Below are 19254 nucleotides of genomic sequence, written 5' to 3' on the forward strand. Positions count from 1 at the left end.
CCGAGTTGAGCATTAATTTATATGGATTTGCAAATGAATTGAACAGGGACAGGTTTTTAAATACATATAATGTGCTATAGAGCTTCGAGAAAGCTTTGATAGAGAAAGCAAATATAATTGTTCCCCTTCTCCATTTTGCTTCTCGTTTGAATCGAAACAACACTATGCAGCGTTTCAAAGAACGAAATCGAAAACTTAGCTACTTAAACGGATAAAATACAAAACTGTAGTAATCAAATATGCAAGCTGAAAGAAATAACGAGGTAAAATCTGTAACTTTGAAAGTCTCACATTACGCTAAAGTTTAAAAGATATAAATGTCTTATGAATCAGACAGACGAATTTAATAAGTTTCACAAACTATTGTAAAAATGGAAATGACCATTTGAGTCTATTTATGCTACGATTTTAAAGTCAAACGTAAGAATTAAAAAGATTACGTTAATCACATTCTTTTGTAAATTAGAGGTACTTCCGTTGTAGTATGACGTCCGTTTTGTGCACAATATTGTCTGAAAGAGTTGCATTACTTTAAAATACAAACAACGCTTGAGACGAGATTTGGTGTTGGATATAAGAACATCTCACGGTTATGAGACGCGATTACGTTCCGCCATTTTTAATCAGCACGTCCAGACACAAGGAATAAAAGGGACGAGATCCATGAAATTGAATGGTTTGTTAAAGGAATAAAAGACTTTTGTGAGGCTTGAAGCTACGTGCAGCGTGTTATAATGTTTCGATGTTTTGCTCATTAGGGTAGGTCTTGATTTCGCCATGGACGCAGTTCTTTAAGTCTTTAACCGATACGAGTTGTCTGATGTTATCGTAGTATTGATCAACCTTTCTAGCTGAGCACCAAATATCAAATAATTGTTCTTTTTTCTTGTAAATTCGACATGGGTCTGTCCATTTTCTTTTCTACAGTTCCTTAACCTTTGTCAATAAGTCTCACGTATCAACCCATAACCCTTCAAGATACATTCCTTAACCACATGGTAATCAGCACGTTCTTGCATTGACAGCGAGCATTGCCAGTAAGTACACACTGTACTAATAGACTCCAACGCTCTCTAAGCCTTTTCAAATTAGCAGAAGTGTTTTCAAAATGAGGAAAATATTTATCCACTTTCTATTTGGGCTACTAACCTAATATTTCAGTGACATGAAAACCTGATTTTATTTTTTATAATGTTAGGGGAGTGCCTTCCACTTGCGAGATCTAACTTCTTTTTAATGTGAATTGAAATTCTTTTTTTAATCGTCTCTCACTGCATCTTTATAATCATATCTTCTCTGTATCTGTCCATTTTCTTTTTATCTGTCCATTTCTTCTTTATCTGTCCATTTCCTCGTCAGTAATTGCGTGTGGCTTTCTCTGTTCTGCAAATGCATTTGTCTCGCTTCCTTTGTTTCTCTCTTTCCAATTTCTGAAGTCGAAGTCGGATAAACTCTAATTTCATCTGTTGTTTTAATTTCAATTCTATTACTTTCGTTTCAGAGCCAGATAGAGACGTATTAAATAGACCCAAAACAATTTATCCTAAAGATTATTTCCCATCAAATAGTGGACAAAAATATTTTTTTAAATTTTTGCTTTATTCAAGACGCCTTTACCTCAGAAAATCACATTGGCATTCACGCTGGCTTAATTGATCTTCTTTCAAGGACTCTAGCCCTTCCTGCGTAGATTTAAAACAATGCTCTCCACCGTAGATGACTTAACAAAAGCTATTTGGTTTCACTATAGATGTCGCAAGTATGTTGAAAAGATTCCGAAACAAAGTGAATTTAAATTTTAAAAAGTGTTCTTAAATATTTTTCGAGATATTCGTATCCCAGATGAGAGCCCCCACCCCAACATTCTATTAGGACTCTGCGGTCTTAAACTAACAGAAAATAGCGAAATCCACAAAGTTTTGTAAAGGTGGCGCTATACAGTTTCGCATTTTGCATAGGGTTAGGATTTTAAAGAAAAAGAATGTCCCCGGCTTTCCTCACTGGTTATACTGGCTATTTAAAAAAGACCTTGTATATCTTAGGTATAATGCAAAGAACCTTTAATTCCCTTTATTTTGGTGTATGATTGATGGGTGTACTATGGGTTATAGAGTATACAGCTTGGCCTTACTTCAAATGTGCACCTTTCAAAAAAGTGCTAGCTCTACTTGGTCATTTTCACTTCCTGAACTTCAGAGGTCAATTGTATAAAAAAGAGCCGATAACTTTTTTACATTTTATATATTTGGTAATTCATTCATTGCACTTTCAGAAGCTGGTATTGTCTAGTCTGGCAAAATTCATTTTCCCTATTTTAATAGCTGCTATGTATAGTGTACTTTAGACTAATTCAGACTGATTTTTTAACACAAGGGAGCAGTCATTTTAGTTAGCAGTGTGCTTAAATCATGTAAAATTTCCAAAAGTACAATATCCAAAAGAAATATCATCCACATTACATTAATGTAGCATAGAGGTATGCAAACATTGTCTCCACTGTGCATGTTTTAAATGCGAACTACTTCACCTTACATACGTCACTCTCTCAAAAGTACATATTATCTGGTGAGCTCCACCAAAATTAATGTATTACCCTAAAAATATGAACAGCGAATATTTATTGAGAAAAGTTTTCAATGTTGTTTCTTTCCATTTCTTTCGTATAGAATATTAAGAGAAATGTTTGCCTGGGTCACTCGGTTCACTTCGATCTTTTAAAGTTTATACCATGAAAGCCAGACAAGTACTTGAAATAAGAGAAAAAAAAACTGAAACAAAATACTTGATGGATCCATTTTCAGGGCACTTAAATGTAAACATTTGCTAATGTAAATTAAATTAAAGAGGAATGCCAAGCATGCCATTTCAAAAATTTAAAAGAAACCCATTTACCATTTACATAAGTGAAGACTGCTGCTATAAAGTATACTCAAGTGATCATACCCCACCGCCATTTCTGACGTCATGCATATTATGATGTCATAATCTCAAGGACGCTAATCCTTTAGAATAGAGATCAGATCAAAATGTGTCTTCCTTCATGAAAACCATCCCCAAATCTCTCTTATGGAGTATATGTGTCGATCGCTGTCTTTCGGATCACTTCAACTATTTTAAAACATCAATCCAACAGTAAATCAAATTCAAGAAATATCAGATATGGTCCGAATAGATTGTAGGTTTTTTATTTGGCGGAGAAATTCCGGCAAACAAATTGTATGATTTTTCAATAACTTATTGCGCCGACACATCCGAGGCATACTGTTGTCTGGCAGATAAAGCCGAAGTATATCCGAATTAATCGAACTAAAACTGGTTATTTGACTAGATCATCAACTTGCTTTGTTTTCCTTAGGGAGTTGATTGATATGAAATATTCAGACTGGTATGCAAATGCTTTATTAAAAACAAAATGTGTCTGGTATCAATGACATGCACAGTCGCGTGTATGATATTACTATCTTCTTTTATTTTTTTTACTTTTTGATATCTGCAAGTGCAACATTTTTGCTTTCATATTCTGTAGACAAGAAGTGGAGTAATATATACCACATATGAATAATATATACTAAATATAAGTAACATATCCTAAATATAAGTAATATATCCTAAATATAAGTAATATATCATAAATATAAGTAATATATACTAAATATAAGTAACATATCCTAAATATAAGTAATATATCATAAATATAAGTAATATATACTAAATATAAGTAACATATCCTAAATATAAGTAATATATCCTAAATATAAGTAATATATCATAAATATAAGTAATATATACTAAATATAAGTAACATATCCTAAATATAAGTAATATATCCTAAATATAAGTAATATATCATAAATATAAGTAATATATACTAAATATAAGTAACATATCCTAAATATAAGTAATATATCCTAAATATAAGTAATATATCATAAATATAAGTAATATATACTAAATATAAGTAACATATCCTAAATATAAGTAATATATCCTAAATATAAGTAATATATCATAAATATAAGTAATATATACTAAATATAAGTAACATATCCTAAATATAAGTAATATATCCTAAATATAAGTAATATATCATAAATATAAGTAATATATACTAAATATAAGTAACATATCCTAAATATAAGTAATATATCTTAAATAACAGTATCAGTTTGTCTATATACTTATTATTTCTGGCCCTTGTAAATGTGGTAAAGCCATCATCACTCACCAGATATATCTTAGTCCTTCTATAACAAACTGAAACTAACAAAATCATTTTAACACGTAAGTTGTATATTTAAAATACGATGGTTGTCAAAATGTTGTCTTGTCATACCTAAGTTGGCATTAAGTTGGCATACCTAAGTTGGCATTAAGTTGGCATACCTAAGTTGGCATTAAGTTGGCATACCTAAGCTGGCATTAAGTTGGCATACCTAAGTTGGCATTAAGTTGGCATACCTAAGTTGGCATTAAGTTGGCATACCTAAGTTGGCATTAAGTTGGCATACCTAAGTTGGCATTAAGTTGGCATACCTAAGTTGGCATTAAGTTGGCATACCTAAGTTGGCATTAAGTTGGCAGACCTAAGTTGGCATTAAGTTGGCATACCTAAGTTGGCATTAAGTTGGCATACCTAAGTTGGCATTAAGTTGGCATACCTAAGTTGGCATACCTAAGTTGGCATTAAGTTGGCATACTTAAGAAAACCTTTCCGACTTATCTGGCCATGTATAAGATCTAATGATTGGGTCACATGACCTGAAGGTAAGTTAGATATTGCGAATATTTACCTTTTCTTTTAAAAACCTCTTGGTGATTTTACTAAGTGAGAACGTGTATTTGTGCGTTAAAAGAATAAATTGCATAAATATCAATATTCTATTATTTGGATTTGTGCCATATTATAACTGACTATTGGTAGTCGATTAATCTTTTATTTTATTCATTCAGCGTACCCCAAAGAATCATGCCGAGGTACCATTAAACACGTTGCATACTATATACCTACCCTGTCTCCTCCCTTCTACTTCCTGTTTCGATGTTTCCATTTTACTTGTTAAGTTATATTTCTTTGACTGCGTATACTGCCGCATACTGGGTAAGAATAATTAGATAGCATCAATGCTAACTGGAAGAAATAAACATATCGACCACCATGAGAAAGTATATGTTCGAAGAATCTTTCAGTGTGCAAGTTTTATATTTTGTTCGGGTTATAAACATTGTATCAGGCGCTTTCAAGATTACTTAATAAGATGCGGCCATGTACCCCCCCCATATCTATCTATCTATCTATCTATCTATATATATATATATATATATATATATATATATATATATATATATATATATATATATATATATATATATATATATAAATACATCACACAATAACAAACATACCATGAAAATGAGGTTGTCAGCATATAACTTGGTTTTATTGTCTGCACAATTCCCGTTATAAATTCCAGATCATGACTTCAAACTGTATGTTTAAGTGGAAGCTGCAGTTTACACTCAGAATAATGGCTTTATAATGGTACAGTAAAACATAATTTGAAAGATCATATCATTTTATTCCAAAAGCCACTTGTCCTTTGTTTCTAAGTAATCCGTTCAACAGCTACTTAAGTACAGTTGGTTGTCTGATATAAATCATGATTCGGCATGAACTGTTCTCTGAATTTTCATACAAGGATATTTTCTTCTTGCATACTTAAACATACTTCAGAATGATATTAATGTCCTAATAAAATCCCAACACGCAATATCAATATACTGGATTTACAGCAACGTGCCACTATTTCTACGATGTATAATATCAAGTAGGTGTTTAGTCCAGAAGGCATTCGAATGACAGCATAAGGATATATTGATACAAATGCCGGGTTGCCCATGCTGAAATTTAAACGCCTGTAAAACAATATCCCCCCCCCCCTTCATGTAATGGTCTATCACTACATTTATTTCTTTGCTGTGAGCATGAATTTTGTTTCAGCGTTAGTTATCTGTAGCTCGCTGCTCTCGTTTAAAAAAAGTAAGTATCAGCGATACGTGTAAAGTAAGATAAATGAAAACTACTATAAATTTATGGACGTGTTAGTTTGTGGTATAAGTTTGATGTTATAGCCTCAATATCATTATCTCTTTCAGGGCGAAAACATAAACTTACAGTATAAAGATGTAAGTTCAGTTTGCTGATAACCGAGTCTTTATCTCTCACTTTAATATTCGCGGATATCTGAACAACGAATTATGACATTTTTAGCAATTATCATTTTGGGAAGCTCATGCAAACTTCTTTCCCAAAGGGGAGATAACTGTAATGAGGGGCATGCAGGACAGGAATCAAATTAAACGCTTCCATCGGACTTCAATGAGGGAATTTATATTTCCACTGAGTAAACCGCACATCAGCACAAACCTTCTACAGGTTGCCAAGTAAAATTAATTAAGATTAACATGAAAAGGTAACACAATCTTCATCAAAAACACGCTCAGAATGAAAGTATATATGTACACCTCAAAGATAAATATTAAAAGTAGTAATGTTCTTTAAGATCTCTCTCTCTCTCTTTCATATATATATATATGTATATGTATATATATATATATATATATATATATATATATATATATATATATATATATACAATATATTGTGTCTTTTCAAAGGCAAATACAAATATCTAAACTATACAAACAATAAACACAAGAAGCGTTGAAAAAGTTTTCATAATTTTCCATTTCAATCAACGCTTGAAAATTTGTTAATGTTTGGACTAGTTGGCTTCAAGTTGTCTGATGATGCTGTTTAACTCTATATCGACAAATGGGAGAGCTATACCGCCATATATTATTTAAATCAAATTGGTGTACCATATATTATATCCCCGATATTTCATTATTTTGATAGCATTTACAGCCGAAGAGTGACTAGTGAGAAAAATGATGAAAAAAATTTGAATATAAAGGTGCTGCCGTAAAACGATGAAGATTTTCTTTTCGCATCGTTGTCTTTTTCTAGTCTTCTTGATTATGGCTGTTTTGCTTCATTGTTCAAAGGCGGTATTTTCTTTCTTTCCTGGTTTTGGAATTCCACTTGAGGTTGTGAATAATTGCAAATCTATATTAAATAACTGAAGGTGTGGCCAGGAGGAAGAGAAGTGTTCTGCAACTAGATTTCTGTAGACCCTCTTTGTAATCCAGTCCGATCTATGAAGATTAATACTTTTGTGTAGCTTTTCAGTTTCTCAGACATACTGAAGGCCACAGATTTTACATGTGATGAGATAAATTACATTTTATCTTGTGCGCGATATGTTTGGACAATGTCAGTTCAGTTGTTCGCTAGTTGCTGTGCTAGTAAATGTGCTATCTCTATTATATATTGACAGGTTTTGCACAATGTATCACAACGGGGACCACATTTGCTAGGCTGGTCTTGGCTTGTGATTGGCGTTAACTTTGCTCTGAATAGGATTTTTATTTAGGTCCTTTGGTCTGTGGTAAGCTGCTACTGGTTTGTTTAACAGGATTAACTTTAGTGTGTTACAAGATTCCATGATCGGCGCGTGTTTTTGAATGATTATGCCTACTTTAGGGTTGTCTGGATTGTATGTCAGGATAAATGGTATCCATCTAATTTTATATTTTCACGGAACGGGTATGTGTATCTTATAAATCACTTCGCCCTACGAAGCGGTATCCCCAGAACGGGTATGTGTACCTTATGAATCACTTCGCCCTACGAAGCGGTATCCCCAGAACGGGTATGTGTATCTTATATATCACTTCGTCCTACGAAGCGGTATCCCCAGAACGGGTATGTTTACCTTATAAATCACTTCGTCCTACGAAGCGGTATCCCCAGAACGGGTATGTGTATCTTATATACCACTTTATTTCACGAGGCGGTAATCACGAAACGGGTATATGTATCTTACATGCCATTTTAACCCACGAGGTTGTTTCCAAGGAATGAATATGTGCATCTTATATACCACTTTATCAGAAGAGGCGGTATCCACGGAATGTGTATGTGTATCATATATATCACTTTATTCCACGAAGAGGTATCCCCAGAATGGGTATGTTAATCTTATACATCACTTTATTCCACGAGACGGTATCCACTTAAAGGGTATGTTTATCTTATATACCACTTTGTTTCCAGAAGGCTGTATCCACGGAACGGGTATGCGTATCTTAAACATTACTTTATTCCACGAGGCGGTAATCACATAACGGGTATGTGTATCTTATATTCCACTTTTATCCAAGAGGCGGTATCCACGGAACGGGTATATCTATTTTACATCTAATTTTAACCCACGAGGTGACTCGCCAGGAATCTGTATGTGCATCGTATATACCACTTTATCTCTGGAGGCGATATCCACGGGACGGGTATGTGTATCATATATATATATATATATATATATATATATATATATATATATATATATATATATATATATATATATATATATATATATATATATCACTTTATCCCACTAAGAGGTATCCCCAGAACGGCTATGAGTATCTTATATACCACTTTATTCCACAAGGCGGTATCCACGTAAAGGGTATGTGTATCTTATATACATATTTATTCCACGAGGATGTATCCACGTAACGGGTATGTGTATCTTATATACCACTTTATTCCACGAGGCAGTATCCACGGAACGGATATGTGTATCTTATATACAACTTTATTCCACGAGACGGTATCCATGGAACGGGTATGTGTATCTTACATACTAGTTTATTCCACGAGGCGGTATTAACGTAAAGGGTATGTGTATCTCATTTACTGTTTATTCGACGATGCGGTATCCACGGAACGGGTATACGTATCTTATATGCCACTTTATTCCACGAGTTGTTATTCAAATAACGGGTATGTGTATCTTATATGACACTTTTTTACGAGGTGGTATCCACGGAACGGCTATGAGTATCTTAAATACCACTTTATTCCACGAGGCGGTATCCACGGAACGGGTATGTTTATCTTATATACCACTTTATTCCACGAGGCAGTTAGCACGGAGCGGGTATATGTATCATATATATCACTTTATCCCACGAAGTGGTATCCCCAGAACGGGTATGTGTCTCTTATATATCACTTTATTCCAAAAAGGCCGTATCAACATAACAGGTATTTGTATCATATATATCACTTTATCCCAAAAGGCGGTATTCACTGAACGGGTATGCATATCTGATATATCACTTCGTCTAACGAAGCAGTATCCCCAGAACTGGTATGTATATTTTATGCACCACTTTACTCCACGATGCGGTATTCACGGAACGGGCATATGTATCTTATATACCACTTTATCTCATGATGCGATATCCAAGGAACGGATATGTATATCTTATATGCCACTTTATTCCACGAGGCGGTATCCACGGAACGGGTATGTGTATCTTATATACCACTTTATTCCATTAGGCGGTATCCACGGAACAGGTATGTATATAATGTATGCCACTTCATCCGTTCAGCTGGTTAGACATGAAACGATACACTCACAACAATGGTTTGATTTTCTGAAACATGTTTGTTTTAATTTTCTTTGTACATATTATGCAAAGTAGACAGAACGTGACATTTAGTATAATACTTTATGTCACTAGTTGAGATCTTACTTGTAGTAACTGGTACTAATTACCGATCATATCAATATGACTAGGCGGATTACAGTGCAGTATAATTGTTTCCAGACTTTTGAAAAGTGATCGCTCCGGTGGCCTAGTGGTTAGAGCGTCCGCCTCGGATGCGGGAGGTCGTGGGTTGCTAGCTTGTCCTAATTTCGTTTCCTATTGTACAACTAACGCTAGTCTTACATGTAAGACGAATCACATGTTATTTATGTTTCAATAACCAAAACAAATATAGCATGTGATACGTATAATGTTGTAGGACTAAACTTACGCCAACTGTAAAAAAAAGGAATACATTTTCTAAACATTTCGAGTCAAGGTATATTGGAGAAAACTCGACACATGTTGGCCGATTTAGAAGAATCAACGATTACTGGACCGGACGGAAAGTTTTAAGTTTATTATATTTATGTATAAAAACTGTTCTCTCGTCCCCCTCCCAATGTTAGGACAGGTCGGCCTGGTGTCAGGATAATATTACCGGGTGGAACATCATGCTACATGTCTGGTGCATGATACCCCAGTGCTAGACATCACTACAAACTAGCACACTGCAGACATCATAGCGACATGACTGAAAAATTGTTAAAGCTACGTTAAAAATCCAAATCACACACACACACACACACACACACTTTTAAGAAGTTAATATATCTGGAATATTTGGTACACTAACGGTTTGTCAAATTGGAGATTTTAACTGGGTTTGGAGGGTTGGGGTGGGTGGGTCGTGATTTGTAGGTTTTTCAGCGTGAAAAGAGAACCCCAAATTTTAATGAAATGAGTGAGCAGGGAAGTGTCGGTATAATCAGTTGATCTGAGCATGGGTATAATTTCTCCGGTAAATTCGGATGCTCTGCCCTGTAAGCGATGCGGTGTTGTCGTTTGTTTTCTTCATTGCAGGTTTCTTGTCATCTTCCCAACGGTATCTAGTAACAAATGGCAATTATATGAAACCTTAATTTAATGTTATTTATTCTTTAAAAACGGAGTATTGGTCGAGGGCGTTTTAAAAAAAGTCAAGTATATTTCGTGGGGAGGAGTAGAAAGCAATAATCATGATGACGAAAATGCCGCCAGTAGCTTCTAAGCGAGGGTGTATTTGATTAGCAAAAAGTTGAATGAGATTTTGTTCCGAACAGTACATGTTTATGAACTTGGGCATAAAGGGGCCATCAAATAGGATAGGATGGACGAGAATATAGCTTCGCAAACGCCAACATACAAGGATCATTTAATTCCTAAATTTGGGCATTTCAATATGTAAATTTTGATTGCCTATAATATCAATTATCATGTTGAAAAGGATTTCCGATAATATGCTGTCCTGAGGTATACCCATATCATAAGAAAAACGTCCTTGAAAGGGTGGTGCTTTAACTCTAAAATTACTATCTTCAAAATAAAAATCTATTTAAAGATATATTTGCAGCCATTTTAATCTGGGCCGAATGGATCATTTATCATGTGCTTCTTTCATGTGGTGTCATAAATCTGTCTTTAGTTAAAAATGATTATTTAGACATGAGTCTTTTAGGATAAAGTTTGACTAGAGTTCCAGTTGTTGTTGAAAGTGTGTTATTAGTTTGTGGGATTTAAGATGCCAGGAAGGCGTGTCTAATTTACGATGTCAGGAGGGTGTGTCTGATTTAAAATGCCAGGAAGGTGTGCCTGATTTAAGATGCCAGAAAGATGTGTCTGATTTAAGATGTCAGAAAGGTGTGTCTGATTTAAGATGCCAGGAAGGTGTGTCTGATTTAAGATGCCAGGAAGGTGTGCCTGATTTAAGATGCGAGAAAGGTGTGTCTGATTTAAAATGCCAGGAAGGTGTGCCTGATTTAAGATGCCAGGAAGGTGTGTCTGATTTAAGATGCCAGGAAGGTGTGTCTGATTTAAGATGCCAGGAAGGTGTGTCTGATTTAAAATGCCAGGAAGGTGTGCCTGATTTAAGATGCGAGAAAGGTGTGTCTGATTTAAGATGCCAGGAAGGTGTGTATGATTTAAGATGCCAGGAAGGTGTGCGTGATTTAAGATGCGAGAAAGGTGTGTCTGATTTAAGATGCCAGAAAGGTATATCTGATTTAAGTTGTCAGAAAGGTTTGTCTGATTTAACACGCCTGGAAGGTGTGCCAGAAACGTTTGTCGGAATTAAGATGCCATGTAAATCAATCAAATTTCAGATGCCAGTTAAATAAATCGGATTTAAGATGGCATGTAAATCAAGCGGATTTAAAATGCCAGGAAAGTCTGTCGGGACAAATAATTGATATTATGTGTATGGTGTTTGCTTGGTTGAGGTGCTGGTATCACTGTTGCTCCTTGCCATGATGGTAGGAGGTAGCCAGTCTCCCAGTTGATATTGAAAGTGTTAAGTAGGGATTGTTTCAGAATTTTAAAGTACATATAGTTTGGCCCGCTGAAGTGTCTTGAGCTCGGTCAAGACGGTCCATTGGTTTTCATAGAGTGAATGGTTGATTGCAATCTTCAGCGTTTGAAGAATTCATGTGTAAGGGATGTTGTTTCTTCTTTTCTAACAGCACGGTCAGAACATTATTTGACCACATCATGCTGAGGAAATCAGAGCTAAATGCTTTTGTCAAAGATGCACCGAGACCAGTATATTTAGCTTGCGTACTCCGGGTCATATCCAACGTTAGTTTGAAGAAAACTGGGCTGTTTTTAGGTTTCGACACAGTGCAAATATTTAAAATAGATTTCTGGTGAAGAATTGTGTTAGAATTGTTCGCTCATTGTGTGTCAAATTCAGCTAGAGTGACCAATATATTTGGTCAGATGTTGGATCCAGCTTTTTCTATTATGTACCATGTTCATACTCATGTAATAGACAAATTAGAAATTTACCTAGATACGTAAGATCTACATGTTTCCATCTTGCACTATTTCTCTAATCGTACGACGAAATTTAGCATTTTGTTCTGTAGTAAAGCAGTTAGTCGTCAGCTATTGTATTGGCATTGAAAGGACACACTCGGTACCGATGTGAGTTCTTCATCCACTCGGTCAATAATTGTCTGTAGTAAATCTGAACTCCGTTCAAAGGGAAAATAAATATATTTGCATGATACAAATACAATTTATGTATAGTATATACGCTGTATCAATGATATACCACTTGCTGTATACATTTTTCATTAATACAATTACGTTTCCTCACGATTGATTGCAAACAGCATCAAATTGTTGACCCGTTGATAACTTCCTTAATGCTTTTGTATTGTTTCATAAAACAACGTTCTGGATTATGTTAAAAGACCAATTGCATTTGCCATGTTTCAGAAACGACCAATGGTCACATATTTGACCAGAAAAAGGAAAATTCGTTTCACATTTTGCCTGATTGAATTTTCATCTCTTGAGGTCTCAGCATAATCCTTGTTAAACATATCGGAACGCGATGTCTATCACAGACGTGAACAACTTCTCAAGAGAAGCCAACAAAAAGTGATCTATCGCATATGACGAGATCTAAGGACAAAAACGGGAGCGCATAAGTATATGTAAGACGTATCATTTTACAATGGACAAAGGGTACCCTATACTTTTTGTTTGTTTCTTGTTCACATTTTACAGCACAAACGTGTACGGTAACCGTTTCAGTTACCTAACAGAACAAAAGAGAGATGGAGTGGGATTGGGGATGCAAAACAAAATGAGCCAAGGGTAGGAGTTCATTTATATTTTGTAATTTGCTATTAAGGTTAACTATTACTATCATATATGCTTTTCAAGCGGCTATATCACTGTTTTCTCAAATGTGTTTGTTGGGTGTGTGAAATATTATCGATTATATGTATAACTTTTCTTTTTAAAAATTTCATGAAATCGGACAGCTACTATATCAATCTGCCAATGTAGAAGACTTATTTAAGCAATATTTGCTTTTAATCATTTGCAATTCCGAGGTATAATGGTGTCAAAGATCACATTTGTAGGCGTAAGCATGGGATTTCGTGGAAACGTTTCAGTGTAGTATCAAGAAACGTTCCATTTTCCATACCTTCTACACTTTCACACTTTTTTAATAGAGAGTACATTCTTTATTGTCTTGTATTTTCCTTCCTTCGTCATGGCAGCTCACACAGGTTTTGATGGAGTCAAGTTGTAAACTTGATCTCCCCTATGAATAGATAATGTATGTCTGGATAGAAGGTTTAATTCTTCTTTCACCGATGTTGCAAATGTTTGCTGGTCTTATAAGCTTCAGGTGTGGTGTCCACAAATTTCCGTTCTTCAGAGAATATCAGGCCTTTCTCGTGTTTTACACGTTACATTGAATTAATCTGCTTCTACGTTGGACATTATCTAAAGACTGTTGTCGCTTTGGAAGTCACAAGCGAGATTGTATCATTGCCCTCCAGCCCATACCTGAATTGCATCTGTCTATGTGGTAACTATATGATCTGGTAGTTAAAGCACTGCAAGGTATTAAGAATTAACAAATCGACTGGGATGTTTATGAACATGGCTTTAATCGATGCGGCTAAAATGGCACAGTAGAACCTCAATGTATAAGTTGTTCAACGTGCCCTTTTCGCAAATGTTGTTTCATTCCACTTGGAAGGCTTTCTGAGATGTTTGATTTTCAAACCTCATTGAAGAAATGGCCAAACCTTTCAGAACCAGATCTTAATGAATTGGTTTTATGCTACTTTTACACTGGGAAACGGACACTTGCTTCGATCCGAACATAAAACATCGGTCATTGCAACTAACGCCAAGCTGTACTGACATTCTAAAGAAGGTCTAGCTACAAATTAACATTCAGGATCCAAGCTAAATGAGTGAAAATAAAATCAAGGGATATTGGAAATGTAAATAGAAAAGGAAAATATCAATAAAAAATGTAATATAATTTGAAATTAAAGAAACGTTGGATGAAGATAACCTTTAAAGTGTTTCACATTGATCAAATCTGACATGAAGGATTGATCAGCTAGACGATGTAGTGATTTAGTTAAATTATACGTTATTCACGGTACGAGCCGGTTGCCTTGCATAAGACACATAGACTACTTGGCTCAATTAAATTTATAATAGTTTAACCTTGAATCACTCATATTATTCCACTCTTTCTATCATTTGTCAGTCGAGTAAATTTTCCACAGAAAAATCTGTCTGTTTCAATATTCCACAACTTCTAAAAGCAAACATTACAATTACAAAAACGAGTTCTTGTTAAAGACTGACGTGCTGACGATTGTATGTGAGACATCAACAATGTGTTTGATGAAAAGCACATTACATGTATACTAACATCTGCTCTTTTCTAGTTTCTACTAATTATCTCATATAAACCATACACGTACAACCATGTTCAATTTAATCATTCGTATACTTTATTTTAATCAGATCTATGACATATTGCGTTTACTTAAAAGTTTAGAAGTATCGTCACATTCAAATGAAAGGAAACTGAAACATAATTGATTTAAAAAAATAGAAAACATGTTTTACTAAATTGTCTTACAATATATGGGCTTATCAGTGATGTAATTAACAAAATGACACTTTGTCTCGCATCATTTAGTCACATGAAATGACCCAAGTTAGTGTATTTTAAGGCAAACAATTTTTTATTGTACACTGCTTTATTTTAATTTAAAGATTATCATACGTAATTTGACATGTACTTTCTTTTGGGTTGCATAAATGATCTAATATTCAGCTGTGTGGTGTTTATCAAGAAACTAATACTTGATTGGTATTGTTTTGTTGTAGGGTTTAACGCCCTGGCAACCAGTATAAATGGTTGAGAAAGAACCCGGGAAAAACCCGGAAAGAATCACCAACCCACGAAAAGCTACTGGGAAGCTTTCTCACATATCACTCGAACCCACGCAGACATAGGTTACATGGCAGTGATCCGTAAAGGTGAGCACCTTAGACCACTCGGCCACTCGAGGTCATCTAGATGGGTGTAAGTGTTTAATTTGTGCACAATATACTGTCATGTGTCTGCCAATGTGACTTTTCCACTTTTATTGATGTAATTAATACTCCTTATGGAACCGACCAGTCTGGTTCCTTTATATCAGATATTCTGCATGCTTCCTTGTGGAACCGACTAGTCTGGATCCATTCTATCCGATGTACTGCATGCTTTCTTATGGAACCGACTAGTCTGGTTCTATTCTATCAGATATAACGCAAGCTTCCTTATGGAACCGATTAGTCTGGTTCTATTCTGCAGATAAGTTGTCCCGTTCCAATGTCCTCACTAACAACTATCCAAAAATATTTTGACTTCATGTATGTTTGTGTAGTCCTTCAAAATGAGTATGTGAACTAAGGTGAATAATTTATATCGTTCGCATAACAGACTGTGAAGCCTTTTGCATGACGCATGTGCCTTTCACGTAGCTATGACATGATTTGTTATGTCAAGGGATATCATTATAAGCGTATAATATGAAGTATGGGATTATTATACCGAGAGTCTGTTTGTGTTCACATTTCCGATGAAAACGCGATAGTAGTGAAGGGGGATACATTACGTACAATGGAAATTAGCATTACAGACCCCCTTGGGAACATATACGTACAATGGAAATTTAACATGGCGAAAAATCGTGGGAACATATACGTACAAGGGGAATTAACATGGGAATAAATCGTGGGATACTATACGTACAAGGGGAATTAACATGGGAATAAATCGTGGGATACTATACGTACAAGGGGAATTTAACATGGGAATAAATCGTGGGTCACTTTACGTACAAGGGGAATTTAACATGGGATTTTTTTTTTAAATTTAAAAAAAAGGGGTAGGCAATTCAAAGGCTATCTCTTTTCGAGAAATATGGGGGCCCTGAAAAGGGCCTTTGGGTTTTTTCTTCTTCTTCTTTTAACTTCTTAACTTCTTCCACCATCCTCTTATTTTGTCCATCATTCCTTTCTTCTTTTTCTTTTCTGTTTCCGGCAACCAGTCCGGGTGGCCCATGGCCCGGAACTTCTCTTGGATTTTCATCCAGTTTGTGTTCAGTTTTTCTAATTCATCCCTTTTTTTTCTATTTTCTTCTTCTTTTCTTTCCTTTGACCACTTTTCTTTGATCTTCTTGACCTCTTCGGTCAGCACATTCCTCATTAGTTCTTCAGCTTTCTTAAGTTTTTCTAACCCCCACTTCGCGAAACACCAATCTGTCCATTCTACAATGTCTTCTAGAAAGCACCTTGCACTCGTCACATGATCTATCGCTTCTTTTAACTTACCCACTTTGACATACGGTGGGTTAATTAAACCTCTGATTCTCTTCTCCTCATCCTCTATCATTTCTTTTACAATATTTACGGATAAGTGGAGGCTGGTTACTTGTCTTGAGACGAAGTCTTTTGTCACTGCATACCTCCATTCCTGTTCAACCCTTTCTACTACACTCAATCCATCTACCATCCAATACCAACTTCCCATAAGATCGTTGTATAAAGCTGAAGCTGCTGGCATCTTCTTGTTTGCTTATTCCGTAGAATGGGTTCCAATGGCCAACACTGTTAGTTTTATACTCAAAGCGCGAACGTGAAGGAAAACATCCCCTAAAAACATAAAATTGATCTTACCTAGATCATGACCCAACAACGCGCGGACGTGAAGGAAAACATCCCCTACTTTCTCATTTCATATAATAAAACCCTAACTATACTCTTCACATACGCTAAGAAACCCATAATCTACTATTCACGCAAACATACCTGAGCTCTTACAAACACAAACACACAAACACACAAACGCATACCCTCACACTATCTTAAAAAAGAGTTAGTGTTTATATACACACTACTCTACCTACACACATTGGCAAATTGATCGTTATTTCTTTTCTAGAGTATTGCGTAGCCCTGAAAAGGGCTGTTTTTTGAACTCCTGATGCACCTATCTAATGGTTGCACCGTCCTGGCCTGGCGCCACACACGCATCTTCTTCCCCAGTCTTCTTTCACCTTTCTTCTGGGGAGCGCAGAGGGAGGATGATTCGCTTCAACACCCCAATCCTCTGTTTCGGGAATATTGAACGACATCCTCTCTTCTCTTTTCTTTTCCTCTTCTTCCCTCTCTCTTCTCTCCTCCTCTTCCTTCTTTACTCTTGCTTCTTCTACTATAGCCTCCGCTGATAGTTCGTTTACTATGCGCCTGGCATATTCCAGGTGCATCTGGAGTTCTAACAGTTTCACTATTCTGCTATTCATTCTTGTGTTGATCAATCAACAAGGGTAGCTTGACTGCCCAGCGAGTTTCAATTTATACTGAAAGCGCGGACGTGATGGAAAACATCCCCTAAAAACATAAAATTCATCTTACCTAGATCATGACCAAAAAAAACAACAACAACGCGCGGACCAAAAAGAAACACTCACTCACTTTTTTATGCTACCCATCACTATTATAAATTTTTTTTATAAATCACTTCAATAGACTATCCACATACTCAAAGCAATCCAATCTAACCCAAAATATACACCTCTAACAGCTAAAAAAACAAACATCATTTTAATCTACTATCCATACCAACTTACTTAACCACTTACTAACACAAACACACAAATACATACACTTCCACTATTAATAAAGAGTTAGTGTTTATTTTCACACTACTCTACCTACACACATTGGCAAATTGATCGTTATTTCTTTTCTAGAGTATTGGGTAGCCCTGAAAAGGGCTGTTTTTTTTGTTTGCTATGGCATTCTTTTTTAGTTTCTAAGAATGCGATGTCCTCTGAGGATAGACTTTCTGGCGATAGGTCTGCTTCTTCGGAAAGAGAAGAAGAACTCTTTGGTGTCGATACGACAATCGACAAAGCCTCTGTCAGGTTCAGGTTGCTGCTGCTGCTGCTGCTGTTGCTGTTGTTGCTGCTGTCTCTGAAGTCTGTACTTCTCTGTCCATTCTTCTTTCTCCCTGTTCATTTCTTCTCTGAAGAGCTCTTCTACCAGGTCTTCAGTGACTTTTAACATTCTCACATTCTCTATTTCTTCTGGCTTCGGTATCAGACTGTGTCTGACCCTATGCAAATTCACGTAGGCTTCGTTGAGCTTAGCTAGTTTGGAGCACATCTTCGTAGGAGGATGAGTCGACAATGGATGGTTAGACTGGAAACAACCCCGGTTCTTAAAGTCAAAGCGCGGACGTAAAGGAAAACATCCCCCACACGGTTTTCGAGCCGCAACGTTTAGTGAGTGTCATGAGAGGGATAGTAAGAAATCAAAGAGCATCAATCCAACATTCTTCTAGCTAAACAAAAGACAAAGACATTTTTTCAAAACACAACATTTTTTATTCAAAAATCACTTAACACTAAACAACAACATTTCTAACATTTTTTAACAATAATCCAACACTATAACATCAAACAATTTTTTTTCAAAACACAAACATTTTTTTCTCAATAGACAATCTACTTTGAACAGGGCTGACAACGTTGTGAATGAAATTGTGATTTCCACTGTTGGAAATCATTAGGCCATTGATGGACACTACGTTTCCTAGCTTGAGACAAAAGATAAGCATAATGGTCACAAAACCATCGATCTACTTTCACATCGTTTCTAGCAGAA

Source organism: Sinohyriopsis cumingii, chromosome 16 (genome assembly GCF_028554795.1).
Source record: "Sinohyriopsis cumingii isolate HCF-2022 chromosome 16, ASM2855479v2, whole genome shotgun sequence".
Lineage (NCBI taxonomy): Eukaryota > Metazoa > Mollusca > Bivalvia > Unionida > Unionidae > Sinohyriopsis > Sinohyriopsis cumingii.